The 20459-nt window shown below is 43.6% G+C and overlaps 1 long non-coding RNA gene across 1 annotated transcript; it reads right to left on the bottom strand.

The window, feature by feature from the left end:
- Positions 1-3722: 3722 nt before the first annotated feature.
- LOC119167826 (uncharacterized) lies at positions 3723-18846 on the bottom strand. The gene is made up of 4 exons (XR_005109311.2): positions 18701-18846; positions 9857-9950; positions 9661-9747; positions 3723-6710 (listed from the first exon to the last, which is right to left on the bottom strand). It is a non-coding gene; the product is annotated as an uncharacterized LOC119167826 (long non-coding RNA).
- Between the last annotated feature and the right edge of the window lie 1613 nt (positions 18847-20459).

The following is a 20459-nucleotide window of genomic DNA, read 5'->3' as shown; positions in this document are numbered from 1 at the left end:
CCCCAGTTCCAGTGAGAGTGCATTAACACGAGATCAATCATGAGGCACGACGATGCAAAAAGCAAAACAAAAACAAAAAAACACCTGTGGTCCTCTCGTACCTTCAGTATCACTAAGAGCGTCACTAGGGCGGTACGGGGCAAAAGCCGTCGTAGCAGCTGCACTTTGCAGTCACGTAGTAATAAACTGTGACACGCAGGTTAAAAATCACGTGATAGAAAACTCCCTACGTGGTAAAACTTGATTTGGACATCCTTTTACTACTTGCCTCAGAGGTGGTGGTAAAACTGTCATGTACCTTCTTTTACTCCAACACGAGGTAGTAATTTTAAACGCAAGAGAGTTTTCAGAGGTCATGAGCCGCCAAAAACCCCAAACTCGGATAGTTTTCGCTTACAGTGTAGGCTTAATAAACACGGTGCCTGACTGTGAGGTGAGCGTCGCCTAGGCCAGCTTGTTCACCAACGCAATGCAATGCGGAAACGCCTAAGAAGCTCGACTTTACTAAATAAAAGTTACCGCAGACAGATTTCACTTTCGAAGCTTCTTCAGCACAGCATTCTAGTCGATGTCATTCACGAACATTTGAACATTTTGCCAGGCCGTCACCACTGAACACGTAGATTTAGTAACATATGATACTCATTGCACACGGTGAACATTGATACAAGATATTGTATACCCAACAATCTGAGACAGCGACAGAGTGGTGCAACTGCAAATGCAAAAACAGCAGAGCATCTTCACTGAAGCAGACACATAAAACTAAGCACATTAGTCTGTTATGCGCATTAATGTGCAAGTGTAAATTTAGTTGAAAGAAGTGACAACGAAGACCATGCCACTTAAAAAAACACATAATTGCGATAGAACATACAGTCGGTTCTTTGCCACTTCAAATTGAAATAGTATTTTGCAATCACAGCACATGCTTCTTTTTCGTGGTCAGTCGTAGGTGCGGCCGTGCTATTGTGTGCTAGATATTTGCAGCATGCGCGTTGGGTTACCATGAATAAAGTGAGTGACACTGATAAACGCCGATACCCGAGGAGTGATACAGCCCATGGAGAGCCATTGAAATAGTAGATGGTGCAGACTGTGTGCATCTCATGAGCCTTTGCAAGTTTATGCCTCACTTATTTATGAGAAATGACATGACCCTCACAGCAGAATTGTAGGTCTAAGAATAAGCAAAGAGATATGTTGTCATGAGACACTGTCTTTTTTTTTTTTTTTTTTCAAGACAACATGGGGCCACAGAGAAAGCAGTGGGAAGTTTTCAGTCACCCATCACCATACAGACTCTCCTTAGCTATCTCTGATTGTCATACTTTTGCTAACATAGAATGCTGGCTAGGAAGCCTGTGCTTTCACCCAGTCCTGTTTTCTGCTCTGCTGCTTGCTGCAGACTCGCTTACTGAACTTCTAGGCAGAGAGTAAAGGAAGGTGCAAGGCAGACAGTTTCTGATGAAGTCCTTGATCAACATTTGTTGTGCTGAATACTAAATCACTGAGACTCTCACATCACTAAGTCACAAGTGTGGTTGCTAACTATTAGTGTCGTTTTTTTTTTGTAAGAATCATCCTGGCAAAACTGACGTATTTGCGTGTGGTGCCTGTATTGTTATTAATTATTTCTGTACTATTCTCCTTTCTTGTAATTCTACTGCAGCTTGGGCTATGCTAGCCTGCAGTATTGTGAAATAAATAAACAAGTCGGTGCTACACACTGACAAATGTCTCAATCGAAACGGCAAATATGTACAGATGTAGCTGGTATATGTACCTAAACTTGCCAAATGAAGCAGTCTGCATTTTCGCTCTGGTTACTACTTCGCGACTGAACAGAACTTGAGGAAAAAAGTGTAACATAGGATGAGTGACCCTTTTTTAGCCCATTAGCACAAACTTACTTGAATGAGCGACTATGGTATAGATATGCGGCTTGAGAAAGCAACCAGGACATAGGAAGTTAGCATTTTGTCTATGTTGTTAAAATCAGTCTTACTAATAAAGCACATTTACCTTCTAAGTTCTGACACTCCTTTCGCAGTCACTCTGGTAGAAAAGATTGTGTTGCACGGCGAGTTGTTTTTTCTCCATCTGCACGAGGTCAGTAAATATAGTTTAACCAGAGAACAGATAAAGTTAGAGAGCAGGCAGTTATAAATAACCACACAGAAATGAAAACTTAGAATGTGTGACTATTGCACGCGAACAATAAGTAAATGCAATGTAATGCAGGTTGGTCGTCAGGAATAGCGACGTCGACTTGTTCATATAATAATAACTCTACCAGTGTCACACTAGACATTTACAGCGCCATCAGGGCCGACCCGAATGTTGTTTTTTGATCGTGATCAACAGTGGCAGCTACAACTTATGTCGCTGTGCAGCCGCACATAATAGAGACATTTTAATTCAGATCGGTCTTGATCGCGATCGAAAGATCCCATGGGACACGAGCGCACAGTATCAGGTGCAGCACGCCAACATACACAACACACGGATAACTTGCGGCACATAATTAAATAAAACACACACACACACACTAAAACATGTTTTTGTTGTGTCTTTCTTTGTTCGTCTAAATGCAGGCCAGCAAAAACGTCAAGAAAAATAAAATCACACTCACCTAGAAGAAGGTGGACATCCCTGCGAAAGCAGCTCTTCTTGATGTCCTTACCCAGCTCGCTTTGCTGATAAAGGCCTTTTCTGCCATATCGCCAACGCTCAGCAAAATGAAACCTTTTTTGAGGTTTTCCAGAATGGCACAGTAACCATCTCCGCCTCCGGTTACGCCTCAAATGAAGACAGTGACGCCGCATTACCCAAAGCACATGCCTAGAGATGAGCTCTAAAACACACCTGTATTATCGGTGTCGTAAGTACATGGTGATCGGCAGGATTCTTTCTTGGGGGCGGGGGGGGGTGCAAATGGCTGGTGTAGGGTGAAAGCACTGGTGTAGCTTGGGTTGGTGCAAGTGCCAGTGAGGCTTGAGGGGGACAACTACTCCATTTGTTCCCCTTACCGATGCCCATGCAAAAGTGTTCAAAACAAAATGAGTAAGAGATACTGACAATCTTGTTAATAATAGGTTAAACAAGGAACAACCCAGTAACATCAACTTTTTTTGAAAGCATGCTTGCATGGCATTGGAAGATTACATCCCTCAATAATATAAGAGGGACGTCTTCAAATGACGTTTTCTAGGCCCTTAAAGAAAACTCAAAACGGGCAAACAGAAAATGCACAAGTTTGTGTCACACAATTACTCATATGACACATTTCAAGCAATGCACACTCATGTACCACATCATTCCAGCTGAAGAGCTAATGGTCACGGTACTCACGTCTTGCAAAAAAGAGTGGCTTATGTTGTTTTGAGCTTCCACGCATTGCTTTAAATGTTTTATCAGTGTGTTTGGTGGCACAAGCTTGAACCTTTGAAAGCGTAGAACATGCGGTTTTCAAAGGTTCGGATGGAAGTGCACGAAACAAAGCGTGGAGAATTATTTGCTCATGTGCACCTTCTCTGTGATAGCCCAGCCAAGTATCAGGAAGAAGAAAATTTGTGCCACCAAAAACACTAATAAACCATTTAAAGCAATGCGTGGAAGCTCAAAACAACATGAGCCACTCTTGTTTTCAAGCCATGATTATTGTGACTATTAGCTGTTCAGTTGAAATAATACGGTACATGAATGCATACAACAAGCTGTTTTGCAAGGATTCAGATATAAGCACACAAAATAAAGCGTGGAGAATTATTTGCTATTGTGCACGTTCTCTCTGATAGTACAGCCACGTATCAGGAACAATAAGCTTGTGCCACTAAACACTCTTGTCAACCATTTCAAGCAATGCGTGGAAGCTCAAAACAACGACTTGAGCCACTCTTGTTTGCAAGACATGAGTACCGTGACCATTAGCTGTTCAGTTGAAATGATGTGGTAAATAAATGCATACAACAAGCTGTTTTCAGAGGTTCAGGTTGAAGCACAAGAAAGAAAAACTTGAGAACTATTTGCTCCTATTCAGCTTTTGAGCAATAAACACAGCCAAGTACACTTCACGAGCAAGCAAGCAATCACTCGTTCAACTATTTGAAGTAATGTGTTGAAACTTAAACTGAATATCTGAATCAATTTTGTTTTAAGACGTGAGTACCATAAGAAATACTTAGTTGGCCAGTGGTGAAGATGATTTCATGCATACGTGCAACAAGCTGTTTTCAAACGCTCAAATGGAAGCATGCGAAACGAAATTTTGATAATTATTTGTCCTTATTCTGATTCTTAGGAATAAACTTAGCCAAGTACTGTTCAGAATTGAGCAAGCTTGTGCCAAGCCAACCAAACTCTCAGATCGACCATTTCAAGCAGTGCATGGAAAATTGATCTGAATATTTGATGTAGTTTTGGTTCAACAACACCACTACTGCAAAACCTTTTTTAATGTGTTTTATGTAATAATTTTGTGCTTGTATATATTAATGGCTATTGAAATCTTTCAGTGTGTGTGTTTAGACCACAGAGCGCAGTTGCTATGTCAGAACAGAGACGCCTTGCCCTTCGACCGTGTCGTGTGCACTTATGCATCGAGGCACAGGCCAGGGCTGTGCCTCAAGGTGCAAGCAGTGTAGAGCTCATTCGCACTCTTCCTTGGTAGTCCTGCATGGCCCCTTGTGTTTTATGCCTTGGGGCAATGACAGAGCATGTGAGCTATACTTGGTTTATCTCTCCTGAATCTAAGGATGAATTGTCTTTTATCTTCTTGTGTATTGTTTATATATTAAGAAATTACTCAATCACTATTTATTGTTAGAGATTTCTAATAGAAAGATTTTTCATTGCAGAAATACAACATTTAAAATGGTTTTTCATGAAGTGCACAGCATTATTTGTGCAAATATAACACATGTACAACTAAGGAGATCAAATGCAATAAAGTACTTTGTTAATTATCTGATATACTTATCTGTTATACTTTAGCACATGTTTGCATCTCATGATATGCACTAGTTAAAATTGGTTATTTCTTGTGGTTGTGTACAGCCAAATAATAGAGCTGAAAAACTGAGAATTTTGGACCTTTCAATGAAAAAAAAAAAAATGTATGCATGCCTAGGTATTTGGTCTAATGAGTTTATTCATGTCCTACATTGACTGTCAAGATTGACATTGAGCCCTCTGCAAGGCCTATGTATGACCCCCATTCAGCCCCATTAGCTCTTATATTGTGCTAGATGGGACCTACATACCAAACCCATAATCCCTACATAGCTCCTATGTACCTCTATATGCCCTGCCCATGTCCTATTCAGCTCCTACGTACCACCATGTAGGTCCTGATTTTAAGGGCCAGTTTAGTTCACCTGCACCATTGGAAACTGGTTAACAGCTGTGCACGAGAAGTTCAGAACAATTGCAGCACGAGTTCAGCAGTGCGGCATCACAAGTGCATGATAAAGTGCCGACAAGGTGGAATCCTCATTTTTGTTCGCTTAATTTATTGAGGTGCAAACATACACTCGGCAAAACACACCACATTTGTAGAGCCGGGTACGGCACATACGCTAATGCTGTGTTTATTTATTTATTTATTTATTTATTGTACCCTCAGGGCCAGAGGCATTGAAGAGGGGAGTGGGTTTACAAAAAATGGATTCAGAAGGTGAGTAAAGGGGAGTACAGGATTCAACGTTTACTGAATAATCAATTTTAGCTGATAACAAAGTTAGGACACAAAAGCAGAACAAAAGAGATCTAGTGTACATATTTTAAATAATCTTAGTATACAATTCTAGCTACAAAACACATCAGAACACGCAAGAACATAAAAAAAAACGAAAAAGGCACATGTCATAAGTAACCTCAGTTTACAATGTTTGTTAGTGCAGCGCGAAACAGCTGATAGTCAGTAATCGCAGCAGTCGCTCCAGGGAGCTGGTTCCAGTCTTTGCTGGTGCGTGGGACAAAAGATTCTGAACACATTCTTGTTTGGCATATCGGTATACCAACTTTGTGCGCATGATCGATGCGAGAGGACACGTAGGACGGTGAGAGAAAAAGATTGGCACGAAGGCGGGGGCTGTTATGGAAGATTTTATGAAAAAGGCACAGGCGAAAAAACTTACGACGAGAAGAAAGGGAAGTCAGCTTGTTAAGCTTTCCGTGCGGCTGCACCAAACCAGCGCCGTCAGAGTAGGAGGTACAGGAAAATCGTAAACTAGTTTTAGTAGTGTACCTCTCGTGTGCTTTTTTGAAATGAATGGCATGGTTCTGAGAATGCCATTGCTGCAACATTGAAACAAATGACGATGCAGCACTTTGTAAATTGGATCATGTGGTGCAGGCGAATCGAAAAAACGCTTAAGCACACAAGCGTCTTAGCATTTCACCCGCATCGAAATATGGCCACTGTGGCTGGGATCAAACCTGTGTTGTTGAGATCAGCACTGCCACCCAATCAAACCAATAGTGTATCAGTTTCAATGTTAGTGAAGTGTGGATTCCATGCCATGGTAGACAGCCATTGCTTGTGGCCAATCTAAAGCACCCCTCCAGGATATGCGTGGTAAACCATTCAGAAATACAGCATTGCATATGTGAGGTTCAAGATGACCTGTTGTAGTGGACGTTTGGATGTGTCAACGTGCTTACATAGTGGACATTCGGGAGTAGTCATCCTGTCGTTGCATGGCAGTCTGGAAAAACAAGTAAGATCACCAGTGTAGTAGCGCAAATTCACGGGGACGAAGAGGACAAGAAAACACGACACTCGCTACACTCGCAACTAGTTTTTATTTCAGAAGCAGCACTTCATATATAACCCATAACCCTAGCGACACAGAAAAGAACTACGAACACTGAATCATTGCCAACAGAAGCTTTTGCGCAGACTCAGGGATAGTACACGGCAGTTAAGCTTAGACACTTTTAGATGACATAAGTAAAAACAGCCCTGGGTAACATCAAATAAAAAAAACAAAAAAAAACAAAAGAAACAAAAAATTTTGCGAGAATTCACACGTGTTTGAAACAAAATTTTGAAACAACAACAAGGAGAGTATGACACATGCAAACACTGATCTCAATTAAGTCCTTCGAGGTAGCTGGCTTCTCGGTTACTTAACGAAACCAATGACTGACTAATGCATCCTTCTTTTCTTTTTTTAATGTGAAAGGCTTCGACAATTTCTCTGGTTAGTTGGTTTCCATGACGGAAGACTACGGTTGTGTCACTGTACAGTGGTGAGCAGCCACACTGGGAACAGTGTCTCTTTATGTGAGAATGAATGTCAGTTCCTAATGATCGCTTGTGTTCTAAAAGTCGGGTGTTCAAACAACGACCAGTCTGGCCGATGTATACCTTTCCACACGTTAGCGGCAAGCAATACACGACTGATAGGCTACACTTAACAAACTTTGTTGTGTGATTTACCGTACAACTACCAGCATTAGTGTTTACTGCTACGGAAACTTTACGGTCTAGTTTGGAACATATTTTACTAAGCTTGTTGGGTGCCGAAAAAACTAATTCTAGGCCATAGCGATTACTTACGTTTTTTATTTAGCAAAAATGGACAAGGCAATAGATATAAACCTTAAAGGGCTTGCACTCAAAGTGTTTCGGTTTGTAGATGACTTTTTGGTTTTTATTGAATCGGATGGTCGGGATAAAATGGTCGCAGAAGTTTTGAAAGTCTTCAAGAAAAATAGTAGAGGGCTTGAATTTACTCATGAATCACCAGTCAATGACAAACTGCAGATTTTGGATATTGAGTTAGATGCCACAGCAGAACATGTATGCTGGTCATACAATCCGCGAACGGAAAAACCCTTACTTAGCTACCGATCGGCACATTCTAAAGTTGTAAAGAGTGGCATAGCCTTTTCATGTTTGAGAGCAGCCTTAACAAAGTCATGTCCAGAAAAGATTAGCGAAAGCTTCAACCAACAAATTATCAGGCTGAAAAATGCTGGGTACGAAAAACACGTGTTGTGTAGATCAGCTAACAAGCTGATTAGTCACGTACGCAACAACTTTCATAAAAAAATGACAAGTAATGAAAACAGGAAGAAGATATTGTCAGTTCCATATGCGCACAAGATTGCCCATAACTTAAAAAACGTAGGTAATCGCTATGGCCTAGAATTAGTTTTTTCGGCACCCAACAAGCTTAGTAAAATATGTTCCTAACTAGACCGTAAAGTTTCCATAGCAGTAAACACTAATGCTGGTAGTTGTACGGTAAATCACACAACAAAGTTTGTTAAGTGTAGCCTATCAGTCGTGTATTGCTTGCCGCTAACGTGTGGAAAGGTATACATCGGCCAGACGGGTCGTTGTTTGAACACCCGACTTTTAGAACACAAGCGATCATTAGGAACTGACATTCATTCTCACATAAAGAGACACTGTTCCCAGTGTGGCTGCTCACCACTGTACAGTGACACAACCGTAGTCTTCCGTCATGGAAATTAACTAACCAGAGAAATTGTCGAAGCCTTTCACATTAAAAAAAGAAAAGAAGGATGCATTAGTCAGTCATCGGTTTCGTTAAGTAACCGAGAAGCCAGCTACCTCGAAGGACTTAATTGAGATCAGTGTTTGCATGTGTCATACTCTCCTTCTTGTCCTTTCGAAATTTTGTTTCAAACACGTGTGAATTACCGTAAAATGTTTTGTTTCTTTTGTTTTTTGTTTTTTTTTTATTTGATGTTACCCAGGGCTGTTTTTAGTTATGTCATCTAAAAGTGTCTAAGCTTAACTGCCGTGTACTATCGCTTGAGTCGGCGCAAAAGCTTCTGTTGGCAATGATTCAGTGTTCGTAGTTCTTTTCTGTGTCGCTAGGATTATGGGTTATATATGAAGTGCTGCTTCTGAAATAAAAATTAGTTGCGAGTGTAGCGAGTGTCGTGTTTTCTTGTCCTCTTCGTCCCCGTGAATTTGCGCTACTACACCATATGGTTAAATGATGTCTCACCAACTAGCCCAGCTCTCAACCCTACTAAGATCACCAGATATCAATTCATGAAGTTTTCCAAAGTAAACAAATAAACTCAGTTTTCTTGTAAATAGCAGTATTTTATACATATATGTAATGGTACCTCATAACACATGTATCACTCGGGGCTGCTTCATCATGTAGCAGGTTCCTTGCCTGCTGTAAACAGCTGCTTCCATGCCAGGTAAGCCAGGAGGCTTTGGCAGAAACAGAAGTATTTCTGATATATGTTACGCTTTCTTTGTTACACTATAGCAAAACCACAACCATAATTTTGTGATGTTTCTCAAATGTGACTACGGTAAACTCTAACGTTTTTTTGCACTAATATATGGGATAGTTACAAAGACACATGCTAGGCGACAGCGATGTATTTGCCTTCTATCATCGTAACAGCCTGGTTTGTGTTACCTGGCGATAGAATTTCATATTTAACTATTGAGCCAGCAACTCGTTTCCAAAAGAAGCCACGCCGACACTAACGCACGTTTTTCCGGGGACAGATTGAGACGTAAAAAATTTTTCAAATTTAGTATTGCAATGCACTGCCACCGTGGGACGCCTACGAAGTCATTGCAAAAAAAATCTACATATGTTGAAATGAACCAACTAGCCTAGCAAGCAACCATCCTTAAAAACTACTCACCGGCCCGTATTTCTCTGGCTTGCAATGGGTTTTCATCTGATGAAAGCTTCAACAGTCGCTTCATTCCCCTGAAGTCACTTCTATTCCCTTTGAGAAAGCATTTGAATGAGTCAAAATTAACAGAACGAAAAAAAATATGTCGGTCGGCAATGGCTCGAATATTTACAAGGAAATCGTGCGAGACATTCGAACGTACCGCGAGCCGTTACGTGCCCTTGCTACTGTTGGCAGCCTTGATATATCTTGAAATGAGAATAATGATGTCGATAGGCTGCTGCTGACCGAGTCAGCTGGAAAAAAAATCATTACAAAAATTGATGACGCTGCACGTGATTAAGAAAAACTACTTTCTATAAGAACAAGTTCTTTTAATGTGTCGCAGTTTGCGAAGATGTAGTATTTGATCCTTTTAGAATTGAAAGTTGGTCCCGACAAGGGTGCTCCTACAAGAAAGTGCAAGCCGTAGAATGGATGCGTCCCTTCTGATCAATGAAAAGATTAGAAGAAAAGGAGCCCAGTGGCTGGCAGAAGTACATAAAAAAGATAGAAAGGCAGCTGCGAAATTTTGGAAACAAGAGGTTTATAACTACTGCTCAAGGTGCTAGGCTAGAAGGGGACGAAGCTATTGCATATATAAGAACAAGGGTGGCAGAAAAATTTCAACACAAATGTGCTTTATGCACCACAATAGACAAGGATGAATCAAGTGGCGCAATGGCTCCATTTTCACAACGAGAGTGGGAAAGGGCTGAGAAAAGGGTTCCTAGTAGTACATAAACAGACCCAGATGGCATTCCAATTATGCTGATAAAGACATTAGGGCCGAAGTCTAAGCAGGCTTTGAGAGAGTCAATGAGCAAAATAATAATCGATGGAGAAGTTCCCGATGGATGGAAACTTAGCAGGATGAGCATGATCTATAAAGTAAAGGGGGACAAAGCTGACATAAACAACTACCGTCCTATAACAGTGACATCACTGGTCTACAGGTCGGCGATGCAGGTTATAAAGGAAAGACTGCAGGCATGGATAGAGGATGAGGGGGTGCTAGGGGAACTGCAGAATGGGTTTCGGAAACACAGGAGGTTGGAAGACAATCTGTTCTCACTGACGCAGTGCACCGAAATAGCAGAAAAGGAACACAGGCCCCTGTGGCTAGCATTTTTGAATATCAAGGGAGGGTACGATAGCGTGGTTCAAGAGGAATTGTGAGGAATACTGGACACACTAGACGAGGAAGATGTAGTCACTAATTTTTTAAAGGAGATCTATAAAAGTAACAAGGAAGTTATAAAGTGGGAAAAACAGGTATCTAAGCCCACAGAGGTGAAACGGGGGCTTAGGCAGGGGTGTCCTCTGTCACCCTTGTTATTCATGAAGTACCTACTAGGATTAGAGGCCAAATTAGAGGGAAGTGGACTGGGCTTCAACCTCTCTTTCATCAAACAAGGAAAACTCATTGAACAGGCACTACCAGCATTGATGTACGCAGATGATATAGTGCTAATGGCCGACAACAAGGAAGATTTGCAGATATTGGTGGACATTTGCGGTAATGAGGGAGATATGTTAGATTTCAGATTCAGTAATGAAAAATCAGCAGTCATAATTTTTAGTGACAATGAAGGTAGTGAGCTTAGAATACAGGAGGTCACGCTAGAGATAACAGATGAAAACAAATATCTGGGCGTATGGATAAACATTGGGGCCAAGTACCTAAGGGAACACGAAATATACGTGTCGACTAAAGGTAACAGGAATGCAGCAGTGATGAAAAATAGGGCACTGTGGAATTACAATAGGTATGATGTTGTGAGAGGAATATGGAAAGGGGTCATGGTTCCTGGGCTGACGTTCGGCAATGCGGTCTTGTGCATGAGATCAGAAATTCAAGCAAGATTAGAAATTAAGCAACGTAGAATAGGTAGGCTTGCCTTAGGAGCTCACGGGAATACACCAAATCAGGGAGTACAAGGTGATATGGGATAGACATCATTTGAGGGCAGGGAAGCTAGCAGCAAGATAAAATTTGAGAAGCGATTGAGAGAAATGGGGGAGGAGCGTTGGGCTAGGAAGGTATTCAGCTACTTGTACATGAAAAATGTCGATACAAAATGGTGGAAGCGAACCAGAAAATTGACTGGTAAATACTTGTAAAACAGCAGGGGGCCAAATCAAAAAGAATTATCGGTTAAGAAGAAGGTGAAGGAAGCTGAGACCGATATGTGAAGAATTGGCATGATTAAGAAGTCCGCACTAGAGATCTATCGAACTTTTAAGCATAAAATAGCCAAGGAAAGGATCTATGATAATACTAGGGGTAGTTCTCTACTGTTTGAGGCGAGGACGGGAGTATTGCGAACAAAGACATATCGGGCCAAATACGAAGGGGTAGACATGGTATGCAGTGCGTGTGGAGAGGAAGAAGAAACAGCCGAACACTTGATAATGTTCTGTAAAGGGCTTCACACTGTAGTTCAGGTTGATGGCGCAGAGTTTTTCAAAGCACTGGGGTTTAGGGATAGTGAGGGCAAAATAGACTTTAAAGGGTAGAATTAACTAGAAGGAGGTTATCTGATTGGTGACTAAAGTCAAGGCACGAGTGAAAATTGAACTCTTCGCTGCAAAGTACGAATCCTCAACCTCACTATTTAAGGAAAAAAAATAAATCTAGTTTTTGGTTCATAAAGTATTACGGCTTGGTGGTGCTAGCCACCGCCTGATCTAAAGGGTACAGCCATATCCATCCATCCATTCATTCAGCAATAGCGCTAGTGGCGAGTAAGGTTAGTAGATCCACTTTGGGTGTTTAAAGCAGAAACGCGCCGCGGTAAAGTCCCTGAAAAGTAAAGTAGCGCCAACCGCACCCCTTCGCCTCTACCTCCTCTCCCAGCAGCCACAGCAGCGCCTCTAGAGTGCCCACCAGGAAACTACGAGTGCGAAAGCACGCGGGCGCACTGGATGTGCCAGACGCTTGGGCAGCTCGGGCACTGCTGCGCCGTGCGTTTTTCATCGAGCGGCCGTGCCTCGGGTATGCTGAAAGGGTACGCCGGTGGCGTCTGTTCGGGGAGCGCGCGCTTGCTTCACAGAAGCAAAGTCTACGGCGGCCATCATTCCGAGATTCTTCATCGCTGCCCCAGCGTGTGTGCGGCGTTGCCAGTATTTCGTCTTCGGTACACTTCCTTTGCATTTCACTCGTCGCTGAACAGTTCTTTGTATCGTTAGTGTGGTGACATTACTCGTTCGTTCGTTGGTCGATTCGAAGGAATAGAAAGCTAGCAACCCCTCGCAAAACAGGCAATGGATCGTTCTACGTTTTCAAAGGAAGCGTTTTGGGCGAAGAAGCCAACCTTTCTACTGTAGAAAAAACTACGAAAGCAACTATGACTTTGGCATGCTCTTCTTGGACCGTCGGTACCGAAAGCTTTAAAAGGTCGCCGCAGCAATATTTAATACAGCGCCGTGCGCAGCCGAAGGAAAGACTCAGATATACGTTGTCGGCGCGGGGCCGACCAATTCGACTTCACCGCCAATTGCATGAAGCGATTGCGTGAGCGAGTCAGGCCATGTGATACTACTGGCAAATGCTGACAAAATCAGGTCACATGGTCATGCTGATTCTTTCTTCGGTCTGTGAGGTTATATGCTGCTCGCATTATTCGATGTACAGTAATTTAAACAACTACTGCACATCGTGCGCGTATATTGACAGACGTGGCTTGTTACAGTTTGCATAAAAGGTATATTGATATGTAAACTAGTGTAAAACTGGGTGAGTTCGCTCATATTGGAAAAAAAAATGAAAGCGCAGCTGAGGAGGCAATAAAGCCCATAGAAGTATTACGTAAGACAGGCGGTAAACAAACGAAATACTATCTGAAGAATACAAAAAAAGGTAGCGTTCGCGCATGCATAGTGCTTTTTAGCATCTCTCTCTAGCAGCTCAATGCGCAACCCAACAAATAAAACATATATGAAGACTGAACTTTGTCCTTTTTCCCTGCATTTCTCTTCTATCTGCCAACGTGTTTGAGAGTTTAACCTCCTCGACAGGACCTAAAAATCTGCATACAAGGGGTGCATGCAGCCCGACCATACTAACATTTGCGATTGCTGTAAAACATATTCCAATTGGAGACTTGCAGTTGTTAGTCCAGCATGTGTCCAATGAAATTTTCTACCTATGTTCTCGTCCATGCCTTTATTCTGTTAAAAGGTGTGTTAAAATACTATCAATAAAAATGAGTAAGCATAGCTTGCTCCATAAAGAATAACGCATCTCAAGCTACTTGGTTAATATTATAAGGTACGAACAGCTCGCATTTCACAAGGACAGAGGTTGGGGTAGTGCGATAATGTGCATGATGTTTCTCCTCTGTGTTCTGGTGAGGCCCATACCGTTTGTGTCCAGTGTTACATGAAGTTCCTTCTTTGCACATATGATTGTCCCCATTGTTTAAGCAGAATACATCTCTCTTAGAATAATGTTTTACACTTGCATACCGGCTCTAGGCCACTCAACATCCATCACACCTCGGTCTTCCCTGGCATGAATACATAAGAATGACTGCGTCTGGGAAGGCTGAATACAATAGTCAAGACCAAACTATTGGCACATCCCATATCTCAGGCCTGGTTCCCAGACTGGTCAAAATTTAGGCAAAATTATAACACAGCAACAACGATACTCGAGCGAGGCTGTGACGCGTGGCCCTACGAATAACCTTCGCTCCACTGAAACCAACATTCAGATTTCAAAGGTGATCTCGGTCGTGGATAACCTTCTACATCACCTCTGGAAAGCACGCATTGCCTTGTTCACCGATGGCACCGACAAAAAAATAACAGTAAATTTATTGCTCGAATATCTGAGCTCCTCCAGGAGCCGGCCGAGTGTGCAGCCCAACTAACGGATGCCAAGTGAGTGAATAGATGCAACACGGCAGCGTGCCAGGTCTCCGGCAAAAATACTCGAAGGCAATTTCGCACGCTCATAGACTCAACGCAGACCCGCATCGAAACTCAGAAACACCTACAAAGGACAATTCATAGCTTTCAAGGCAATGCAACTCAGCTGGCGCACAAATAGGGGACTAATATCTGTGCTCCACACAGGACTCCTGGGGATTGGCGTACCCCTACGCGGGTGCAGATAACGATGAACTGAACCGCCCATCGAAGCTTTTCGAACTTAGGAAGGCCCTGTCTAAAATTAAACCTGGTACCGCTGTGGCTTGTGACAAAATTACTGTAAAATCTTAGCTAACCTTCCCGACCAGGCATAAAAATTACTATAAGATTATTTCAACTCAATTTGGTCAGAGGGGATACCACTTCCCATACGGTGGAAGACTTCCCTAGTCACATCTATGCCGAAACCTGGAAAATCCGTGAACACGGACAACCTTCGCCTCGTTTTTCTCACATCATTTACGCATTACCAATGCGTACGCGTTCCGCATAGGAACGGCTGACACTGCTGCATGTGACCATTGTGGCAGTGATGAAACAACTTGGCACATTCTGTGTGAATGCCCACAATACTGCTCGCAGAGACAGTCACTCTGCAGTGCACTAGATGAACCGGACAATCAGCCTCTTTCGGAAGAAAGACTCCTGCGCTGCCGACAGGACTTTATGTCACAGAAGAAGGCTGTGAAGACGCTCCTGCGCTTCTTGCGTTCAACCGGCCTGTCCAAACGACTGTGATTGGAACTCCCTGAATGTGTGTGCATGTGTTTTTTTTTCCTAATTTATTTTATATCTATCCTCTTTCCAACCCTTTTCCCCACCCCCGTACAGGGTAGCAAACCAGTTCGTCTAGGTTAACCTCCCTGTATCTTCCTTTTAATTATTTCTCTCTCTCTCTCTCTCACGAGCGAACTAATCAAGACGGTGGTGCGGAATCGTTTGTCTGATTTCACGGGGAATCAACGTATTTTCGCAGATTTTATGCGCGGGTGTCCCCCGTACAGCTTCGCGCAAGACATTCCGCTTCAATCTAATCTGGATATTCCAGACCCTGTCGAATTCCCTCACAACGACAACGTTCTAATCGCGTTGGGCATGAAACAGGCGTTTGCCAATATAACCCACAAGGTGATTTCAACACACCTTTCACAAAGCAGCTTTGGCTTGAGAGCGTTGAAATACGCTCGGCAGTTTTTAACCAAGAGACAATCCTACATTCCCATACAGGACAAGGAATATGACCCTTTCTCTTTAGTAATAAGAGGTACACCTCAAGGTGCAGCGCTGTCTCCTTTATTATTCAATCTGGCCATGATACACCTGCCAGCTTAGCTGGTTGATGTTCCCGGCATTCAACGTGCGTTGTACGCTGATGACATCCCCGTTTTGGCCAGGCGGGGTACACTCGGAAATATTCAGGTGAACCTGCAGCATTGCCGCGAGCATAGTCGACCGCCAGTGTGGCCTTTAGTACTCGCCATCCAAGTCAGAATTCGTCTCCATACGCTTCTCACGCAAGTGCGCGGTCGAAACTGAACTTTCACTAGGGACAGGTCCAATCCCCGAACTAAAAAGAAGTACAGGTACTGGGGCTCTTTAATAACCAAAACAAAAGGTCAGACACAACAATGGCCAAACTCCGGAAGGTGGGCGACAAGGAGGGTTGAATGGTCCGCCGGGTCTCAAATTAACACGGGGATCTCCGATTCAGAGATATGCATTGTGGCTGCACATGCAATTATAACCAGTAGAATCTGAAATTCTACCTCATACTTCCACTTGCGGAAGCATGCAAGACGATGTACTTGAAGTCATCCTTCGCAAATTGTAACGCAAACCTTCGACCTCCCCGTGAACACCTCTAACCAGCACCTTCTAGGCCCTGGGCATGCTAAATATGTTTCAGGAGCTTCGAGAGGTCCACTTCTCAAATCAGTACATTCGACTCTCCCAGACGCAGTGGGCTGCCGCCTATTAGCCCACCTGCACATTCAACACATTCACATTACGGAATATTGCGTTCAACTCCCTTTCGAATGGAGATGCGCCCTCCCCGTGTGCCCTTTTACAGGCAATGTCACAAAAAAAAAAAGACCAGAATTCACTGCCCCTGGTGCAGGCGGAAGCCCTGCCCGCTATTATGGATCTAAATGCGGCGTGTTGTACGTATACACCCCTCGATCTGGCACACACCAGGGGGGCTGGTACACGACCAGTGTTTGTGTGTGTGTGCGCGTGTTTGTGTGTGTGCGTGTGTGCGTTTGTGTGCGTTTGCGTGCGCTTGCGTGTGCTTGTGTGTGCGTGCACATACATGCATATACATATACAGGAAAACAAGAGTGATTACTACTAATTATTCAAGAAATGCAACATAGGCACAGGTTAGTGTATTTATTAAAACAGAACTGTCTCATAGGGCTCGGAGACGGCTCGGTTAATCGGCTGACTTTTCGAGCCCGGGACATATTCCACGCGGAGGAAGTCGCCATTGCATTGGCCGCTAGTCACCCCAGGTCGCAAACCATCATCTCTCGAGGGGCTTGCCTAAACATCGTGAACGGCTTTTTCGCGTACCTGGCCTGTCGCCTATGACAACGTTCTGACTGTAATCTCTGCACGCCGCCGTAGAGCCTGGGCGCCTGCTCACATGGGACTTGAAGATAATGAGGCAGCCGACGCCACCACCCGTGCGCTCTCTGTAAAATATGTGGCCAGCTGAACAACAAACACGACTTTAAGAACTCAAACATACGTTTATTAGCGTCCGCATGGGCCCAGAACATAAAGATAATGCTTCTCGTCGTCTTTTTTTCACAGAGCTTACGAGCTCACTCACTTGTAGTTTTTCTTCTTGTGCGATGAGCGCGGGGAATTCAGCATTCACGGCCGCGCAGGGGCGTCACACCTGTAATTCTACAGGGTACAGTCGTTGTATTGCCTTCGTAGTCATAAGGCCATCTTGTCACTTTATCTTGCACGAGCGAACGTGACCATCGTCTCCTTCGTAGATTTGGATCACCCTTGCAAGGTGCCACATTTAACGTGGATAGTTTTCAGCACGTACGACTGCAACATCGCCTTCTTTAATTTTCTTCGCATACTCTTTATCCCAGAAGTGCGCTGATCTCAGTTGTAGCAATTCTTTGATCCATCGCTTCCAAAAAGTTGTCTATCAGGCACGTTCTGTAGTGAGTCTCTGGGTGGCCTCCTTACGCGTCGAAATTTCCGTTTGGCGTACACTTGGCGCGAAAGTGACGAAAGGCACGTGCACGAGCGATTTATTTTATGAAGCTCGCTTTTTCCGGCACGAATAGCCCTGGCACCTTTGCTGCTGCATTCTTCATTGACGTCTCGATTCTTGTGCGTTGAAATGTTTTATTCAACGCATGCTAGACTGTCCTGTTGATAGTTGTCATCCGTTTGTATATACTTCAGATGAGGATACATGCATGTCCACTTTATCGGTGTACAATGAAAGGCAAACCGAGGCCTCCGAGGCAGCTTCGGCAATCGCGGAGACCAATGGCAAGAAAAAACTAACTGTGGTCGTGATCATTTTCTGGTCTACTTGTATATAAGAGTAGCCGTTCCCGATAAATAGCATCAGTTAATGACCAAAAATGAGTAAAAACTACTCCATATCGCGAAAAATAGCGCATAAATAGTAATTTCGGAAGTAAGTAATCGTCGAACCGCTAAAAAGGCACTGCGGCTCCAGCGTGCAGGTCGCGGCAGTTCGCGCGTACGAAATGCAAATGTTAGAGTAGGCATGGTAAAATACCCATGTAATGTTTACGTTCGAAAGCCCATTGTCTTCAAACAGCTGAGAATAGAATGCTGTCAGTGACACGCGTGTACCTCCCGACACAAATCTGCGCAATTACTCACGGCACATGCGTGTGCGAGTAACATGCGTAGATTTCAACAGCCGAACACCGCTTCGTCCACGAATTTCGTTGAGCGAAACACCCGCGTTTCACAGGAAACCACTAAAACGGCCCACAAACACACGTAACCGTACTTGTGGAACGGGGCACCACGAACCGAAGTCGGAGCCGAAAGCGCTTACCGTGGTTGTCTCGAGTTCATGAAGCCCTACAAAGTATTCGCTGATCAAATCAATGCAACACAACAAATGCAACGAAAACAGTTCAAGGTTCCGCCAACGGTTTGCAAAAAGCCACTTGGTAGATATATATATATCCCCGCAAAAAGCTCGCCTTCATGCGGTGGCGCTGTGTTGCCATGGGGAGGACATTTGCTTCACGTCCGTGTGGTCACGAGTTAGATTCCAGTGCTGAGTGTGCTTTGTGTGTTAATCTCGCAGATGTAGATGATAGGGATAATAATGGTTGTATAAATACCCGTACTCATAATAACCAGCGCAATATCGGCGAGAAACCGCTCTCGAATGCGTAAAATACTGCTTTTTTTCCGCCACCACGTAAGGGCGGGGCCGCCTACGGAAATGTCACGCCTAAACGCAGGCCGTATCTTGCCAGGAAAAATTTAGCCTAAAATCCTGGCTAATGCTTGTCCCTGTTATTCTGAAGGCCACTTCTAATCAGGCCGTTTTCTCTGGGACATGGCTATAAAGCCGCGTAGAAGCGGCCATAATTTGACTTGATTTCCTGCCTGCAGACGTGTATTCTAGCCAGGATTTGACTATGAGTGTAGTTTGTGACTCTTCCAGTCGGAAGCCACCAGCGATGTCGCTTTTTGACGACGGCTCCCGGCTGTCGCCTCCCGGGTTTAACGACACGAAATGTAAAATATGTGGCCAACTGAAAAACCGACACCAACTTAAAAACTTATGCCGTCGTTTATTAGCGTCCACAAGAGCCCATAACGTAAAAAAAATGCGTCTCGTCGTCTTCTTCGGAAGAGCTAACGAGCTCACTTGCTTGTGGTTTTTTATCTTTTTGTGAGACGAGCGTGGAAAATTCAATATTCCCAGCCGCCCAGTCGTGTCACGCCTGTATTTCTGACGGGTATAGTCCTTGTGTTGCCTTCGTAGTCACAAGGCCGTCTCGTCGTTTTATCTTGCACGAGTGAACGGGACCATCATCTCTTTTCTAGACTTCGATCACCCTAGCAAGGTGCCACATTTGACGTGGAAGGTTTTGAACATGTGTGAGTGCAACACCACCTTCCTTAACTTTCTTCGCGCAGCCTTTCTCGCAGAAGTGCGCTGATCTCAGTTAGAGCAATTTTTCTTTGATTCATCGCTTAGAAAACGTTTCTGTCTGGTGCTATACTTATGTCTGCGGGTGGCCTCCTAACGCGTTGAGACATTCGTTTCCTCGATGCTGCCTAGTGGTAACGTTGTGAATCTTCGGCCAATTAACAGATAAGCCAGCATCAAAGTGCTTAGTTGGCCGTCTATGGATTCAATAAGCGTGAGAGGTCTTGAATCGACGACGACCTCGACGTCCGCCTAAAGGTTTTTAGTGCGTTTCTGAGTCTCAGCACCAAATGTAAAATATGTCGCCAACTCAACAACCGAAACCGTTTTAAGAAATCAGACAGACGTTTATTAGCGCCGCATGAGCAGAACGTAAAAATGACGATGATGATGATGAATTCATAGCCATGGCTCGTGCCTACTCAGGAGAATCAGCCAAGAATCGATGACTTAATTCAGTGAGACTTTTTTTTTCATTTTCAGTATAGATAGAAAAAAAAGAAAACTAAGGCACCAAAGTTATATGAAAGGAGTGCAACCATATTGCCACTTATTCAGAACAAAATGCGTATCGTTGTCTTCTTTCGAACAAGACACGAGCTCGCTTGCTTGTAGTTTTTACCGTTCTTGTGCCATGAGCGCA

This window comes from Rhipicephalus microplus, unplaced genomic scaffold (genome assembly GCF_043290135.1).
Source record: "Rhipicephalus microplus isolate Deutch F79 unplaced genomic scaffold, USDA_Rmic scaffold_16, whole genome shotgun sequence".
NCBI classification, from domain to species: domain Eukaryota; kingdom Metazoa; phylum Arthropoda; class Arachnida; order Ixodida; family Ixodidae; genus Rhipicephalus; species Rhipicephalus microplus.
The sequence above is the reverse complement of the archived record's forward strand: the minus strand, read 5'-3'. Positions and strand labels throughout refer to the sequence as shown.